Genomic DNA, 6,679 nt, shown 5'->3' on the forward strand with positions numbered 1-6,679 from the left:
ATCAGAGCTCTGACAACTGTGGATGCTTAAAGCAGCCCTCCCTGGGTCACTTCCTACCACCTCCCCCAAGGTCGCTATCTGCTGTAAGGCAGTGTGAAGGCAACTGCCCCCTCCTGGAGTATGGTCCAACCTCCTGGTCCAGTTCAGTCCAAGGCTTTCCCCTGCTGGGGTAGTCCAAATAAAAATAAAGGGGATAAATCCAGTCCAAAGTTCACATGAGAGAGCAATGCTTATCTGCAGCAGGCCCTCCCTTCCCTCAGGGATGGGCCTTTAGGCAGTTGTTTTGGGGGAGATTCTGCCTTCCCTCAGCTCATCTCCCTGGAGCTGTGGTAGCAGATCTGTTCTCCGTCCTGGTCTGCCCCCAAATGAGCTGCTTTTCTGCCTTTTAGCTCCTTCTCTAGTTGGTACATTTGCTCCAGATGTGGCAGGGCAGGGCTGGTTGAGCTCAGAGGAGTTCCTTAACCCCTTGTTGCTCAGTGTGGGGTTTGTATACCTCATCACATTCACTAATGCATAGTCTTATCCAGGTTAGTACTTATAACTATTTATTCTGCTCGCTTTAGTCATGTAATTAGCCCTACTGAAGTCAATGGCCCAGATTGTAAACTGCACTCAGCAGTCTTTATACCACCACTGCTCTCCCAGTTCTGAGAGCAGCTAACATTCCGTCTGGCCTACAGTAGAGCAACCTCAGGGCTGCTCTACTTTGCACAGGTTCCCAACAGTTCCATCATCTGATCACTGGGGATTTAGAGACACACATCCATGCCCCTCTCTGCAACCATGTCCCTTTGCCAGGAGCCTGGATGGGAGCCATTCTAATAATTCTACACCCACCCAAGTCTTTTCTCATGCAGGGGAATCCTCAGACAGTAGGATTTGCTGGAGCAATGCAGCTAGAACACAGACCAGGATCTGGTCTATTGTATACAGTTGCCTGCAGCAACAGGGCCATACACAATATTAGGATTTGCTTCTGGTGTGTCATTCTAATGCTACAGAAATTTGTTCTTTTTTTGAAAACCCAAATCATTGTGTTTAATGCAGCTGATTTTTAAATCTCAATCACTTGATTCATTTAAGCCATCAAAAAAGACCATCCACTCTGAAAGCACATTGCAGGCTGTTTGCTTGTCAGACTTTCTCAAAGTCATTCTGCTATACAGAAGCGGGAGAATGATCTGAAATCATTGGCTGCATTATTAGGAGTGAGAAGAGTCTGTGTACCTGGGAGCAAAATGTGACCCAGCACTGGCCTCCATTTCTGCTTTTCTAGCTTGCGGTTTGGTTTCTAAATTTTATTTAAAGGAATCAAACGGAGCGTCTAAAAACAGCAACAGTAAATGCACAATTAAGGCCTGATTTTTCAGATGTTTGGAGCATCTCCAGCTCCCACTGACTTCAGTTGGAGTGGCAGGTACTCAGCACTTGTGAAAAATCAGGCCCATAATGTCTTGATCATTGTAATTACATTTCATAGGCCAAATCCTCATTCCAGCTCCTCCAGAACTGTGTACGTTGCACAGGCTCTGCAGCTAATGCAGATCCTGAAGAGAAACATCCCTAAGGAACATGAGTGACACTCACGTGGCTCCCCAACTCTCTTTCCCAGGAGCAGAGTTCATGCGCCTTCCCATTGCCCACGTCACTTCACTGTGCCGCAGCTTTTCTGACTGTAAAATAGAGAGAATATGTTCCTACCTCCCAAGCCTGTTGTGATGCTTAATTCATTAAGGCTTGTTCTGCTTCCAGATGGCAGCTCCATTCCAGCTGAACTCAGAGCAGGAACCAGAAGCTTAAAGTCACCTTTGGATATTGGGGTCAGCTGGGGATGGGAATAGTCTCGTATAAATTGATGTAGCCCAAGGCTACTCCAACATATGCCCTGCTCCAACAGCCTGGACCATCAGGTTGGCTTGGAACCATCGGGGACTCACTCTTACCCCAGGGGTATTCCCCAGCCAAGGATTTATTGGCTTTGCAGCCCCTATACTCCAGCAGAGATGGAGCACAGAGGCTGCAGGGAAACCCGAAAGTAGAACCTCTGTTGCTTACACAAATGGCAGAGTTGTAGCTAGACAGCTGCTCAGGCAGATGGGGGTGAACTGTAGCACATTTCTATTACTACAGGCCTGTGGTGAGGGGTTCCATTTCATCCTAGGAGAGAAAACAGCACAAGTCCATAGTTGTTTATTCTCTGGCGGCATGTGAGCGCATGGGGAAAAGGGGCATAATGTTCAGGAGGGTGAGCAGGTTACTCCCACAGGCCAGCCCCTTTTACACTGGACCCCTTGGAGGGTGGAAGGAGAACCACGCGCTGCCAGTGCAGTATTGGATCCAGCTGGAGTAAAGCAGTCTGTCAGGGCCTCCAATATCCCTGCTGTAGCTAACCTGCTGGGGGGGATACTTGGTGGGAGATGAGCACTTGCTCCCAGTCCAGCAGGAAGACCAACTAGAAGATAAGCCCAGTGTTGGAGGTCAGGGCCTCCTGCCCTGCAGTTTTTGGCCCGATGGGCATTCAAAGTCATTAAGAAGCTCCATCTCCCCACAGTACCAGGTCAGGGGTGAATGTTCTTATTCCCAGGGCAGGATACAAGTGCATTTTAATGGAGGGGTCCCCCGGTACCGTATTTCACATACGTATACTCATGGCATGTCAAGTATCTGTATTTAGACTATTATACCAAACCTGTCACTGCAGTACCTGAGTATCTGTTGAGAATTTGGTCCTAGGTGTCCAGTCGATGCATCAACTCAGACATGAATCTAGATTTTGTTTTTATTTGAAAAAGATCTATAGAAATAGGAATTTAACTACCAAAAATACATCCGTAAGCAACCAAAAACCCGTAAGAGCCAGAAAATTCAGCATTGAGGCTAACAATCCAGACTGACACACCTGTGAAAAATCTACTGCACTGGGGCCAGCTTCAATAAAAATAGCACCTAGTTTATGTGCTCCGGAAACTGGTGCGAGGCTGTGATTGTACAGCGAGAAAGATGAAACATCCAGGAGCTGCACGCAGTTCAGAGAAACTGATCAGAGTTGTAGTAAATCTGCTGGTTAATCAGGATACATAGCCATGTAAGAAATTCATTCTTAACGCTGCGGCATCTCACAAAGAAAGACCTGATTTGAAATGTTTTGGGCTAAACAATAGCTGCTGTTGTTGCAGCAAAAGTACTTTAAAATGCACTAACTGGAAATACTATAGAATGTTAAATTCTGCCATTTTCCTATTCTTCTTTATGGCTGCAAATTGCCATGCAATTGTAATAATATAGTGATGCTTTAGGTCCCCAACTGAGATCGGGCCACATTGTGCTAGGAGCTGTCCACACATCGTAAAAGAGGAGCTTACAATCAAAATACACAAGGCAGACAAGGGTGGGAGGGGAAACAGAAGCATGGAGAGGGGAAGTGACTTGCTCAAGGTCACACAGGAAATCAGTGGTAGAGCTGGCATGAGAATCCAGCTCTCATGCCCAGCCAAGTGCCTTATCCCCTGGACCACAGTGCCTATCAATGAACAAAGTGTCATCAAATTGAGCTCAGGTGCTAGTCCCAGAAAAACAATAGGAGTTCTGCCCACTTTTACATCAAAGCTGAGTTTGTTTCATATATATTAAGGGCCAGATTCTGATGTCACCTACACTAGTGTAAATGTGGAGCAACACAGTTTAAAGTAATGGAATTGTTCTGAACTGAGATTATAGACTGTGATCCTACAAACACTTATGGACAAGGGTATTTTAACACATATGACCAATCCCAATGGCAGGTACTATCTATATAGGGGGGTGGCAATATGACAGGGACTGCAACCTCTGCAGCCATGCCCACTCCTGTGTCTGCGGATGGTCCATTGACATACAGGAGCGGGGAGTTGAGCCTTCTCCTCTCCCAGCTTCAATGTGCCAGTCAGCACACCTGAACTGGTGCAACAGTGAAGTAGTCTGCATCATGTATAGGGCTGGCATAGAGCACTGCCTCTCACCCCCAGGACCAAATGGGGAACCAGACTGCAACTAGAAGCAACTCCCTAGAGGGGCTCTTCCATGGGAGGAGTTATCTGGAGCGTCATCTCAGTCAATCAGAAACTTCCTGACTCTGCCTCCTACAGCAGGAGGGACTGAAGAACCCATCACTACTGAATCTATGGAACCATTCCCCCTACCCAGAATGAAAATCTCCAATTTTCTCAATTTTAGCCCAAGCTGAAAAACCATTTTATCTTTTTTTTTTTAGGTACCATTTTTCATTTTATTTCTAAAAATACCCAGATAACCACATTAATTCATTGGCATTAATCAGTTCTTGCTACATCCAGAATTGCCAACTTCAAGTGTTCAAAAATCAGAGGTGTGGCCCCCAAAAATCATGAAATTGGCTTAAAAAATAATACATTTTGGATTCTTTTTTATATGTCTTTTGGCTTCTGAGTCTTTATGGCATGCTTGGGTCATGTTTTCAGGCTATTCTGAAACCAAGACAACTAGAAACTTTTTTTAAATTTAAACTGAGTCTCACCTAATTATATGCCTACAGGAGCTGGGGCTTTCAGAAAAACACCAAATATAGTGAGATTCATGATAAAATTATGAGAGTTGGCAACACATCCCTCAGGGTTAAAAGTACAGGTCTGGGAGTCAGGTGATCTGGGTTCTGTCCACAGCTCGCCAATAATTTTATGAATGGGAATATATTATGGAGTTGCCTGTAATAACTGAGGACTGGAATCAGTGACTCAGGAGGTCCCTTCCGAATCTGTGTCCTGTGTATTTTCATAAACTTCCTGTGTGACCTGAGGCAAGCCACTTATTGGTAACCTCCCTGAACTTTGGTTTCCCTCAGCTATGAAACGGGGATATTAGTGCTTGCTTACTTCAGAGGGGTATGGAGAGTATTCCCTAAGGCTTTTAAAGTGACACAAGATCCTCAGATAGAAGGTGCTGTAGAAATACGTGGTGATATTAGCATCTCTGGCAATGCACACTTTATACGTTAATATGCGGGTCTGATCCTGCAATCCCACACACAAATGAATTGCCCTTGCTCATGAGTTGTTCCACTGTGACTAAAGGTTATTCATGTGAGTAAGCTAAACTGTGAAGAATCAGGCCTTCAGTGGGGGACATCTTAATTGAAACTGAGCATTTCCAAATGTTGTAGAAAGTTTCCATGTGTTACAGAATAACAGATGTATAACCTGAAAGCAACCTGTCTAAGTAGTTTCCCTTTCAGAGTGCTAACATTTTCAGACATTTGGAGAAGATATTTCAGGTTGTATCTGTTCACATGCACCCTGTCTTTGCTTTGCGCAAAAAGGCCAATAAGAAGAAGAAAGCATGTTTCTTCTTTCATAGATTTCAAAGCCAGAAGGCTTAGATTATCTGTTCTGACCTCCCTGCATAGCACAAGCCATAGAATTTCACCCCGTTATTCCAGTATTGAGCCCAATAATTTATATTTGACCAAAGCATGTCTTTCAGAAAGATATCTAATCTTGATCTGAAGAACTTCATGAGATGGGAACTGATAGGCAGGATCCCCTGGGAAAATAGCATGAGGGGGAAAGGAGTCCAGGAGAGCTGGCTGTATTTTAAAGAATCCTTATTGAGGTTTCAGGAAAAAAACATCCTGATGTGTAGAAAGAATAGTAAATGTGGCAGGTGACCAGCTTGGCTTAACAGTGAAATCCTTGCTGATCTTAAACGCTTACAAAAAGTGGAAGATTGGACAAATGACCAGGGAGGAGTATAAAAATATTGCTCAGGCATGCAGGAGTGCAATCAGGAAGGCCAAATCACACTTGGAGTTGCAGCTAGCAAGAGATGTTAAGAGTAACAAGAAGGGTTTCTTCAGGTATGTTAGCAACAAGAAGAAAGTCAAGGAAAGTGTGGGCCCCTTACTGAATGAAGGAGGCAACCTAGTGACAGAGGATGTGGAAAAAGCTAATGTACTCAATGCTTTTTTTGCCTTTGTCTTCACAAACAAGGTCAGCTCCCAGACTGCTGCACTGGGCAGCACAGTATGGGGAGGAGGTGACCAGCCCTCTGTGGAGAAAGAAGTGGTTCGGGACTATTTAGAAAAGCCGGACGTGCACAAGTCCCTGGGGCTGGATGCGCTGCATCCGAGGGTGCTAAAGGAGTTGGCGGATGTGATTGCAGAGCCATCGGCTATTATCTTTTAAAACTCATGGCGATTGGGGGAGGTCCCGGATGACTGGAAAAAGGTTAATGTAGTGCTCATCTTTAAAGAAGGGAAGGAGGAGGATCCGGGTAACTACAGCCCAGTCAGCCTCACCTCAGTCCCTGGAAAAATCATGGAGCAGGTCCTCAAGGAATCAATTCTGAAGCACTTAGAGGGGAGGAAAGGGATCAGGAACAGTCAGCATGGATTCACCAAGGGCAAGTCATGCCTGACTAACCTAATTGCCTTCTATGAGGAGATAACTGGGTCTGTGGATGAGGGGAAAGCAGTGGATTTGTTATTCCTTGACTTTAGCAAAGCTTTTGATGCTGTCTCCCACAGTATTCTTGCCAGCAAGTTAAAGAAGTATGGGCTGGATGCATGGACTATAAGGTGGATAGAAAGCTGGCTAGATCGTCAGGCTCAATGGGTAGTGATCAATGGCTCCATGTTTAGTTGGCAGGCGGTATCAAGCGGAGTGCCCCA

Source organism: Malaclemys terrapin, chromosome 4 (genome assembly GCF_027887155.1).
Source record: "Malaclemys terrapin pileata isolate rMalTer1 chromosome 4, rMalTer1.hap1, whole genome shotgun sequence".
NCBI classification, from domain to species: Eukaryota; Metazoa; Chordata; order Testudines; family Emydidae; genus Malaclemys; species Malaclemys terrapin.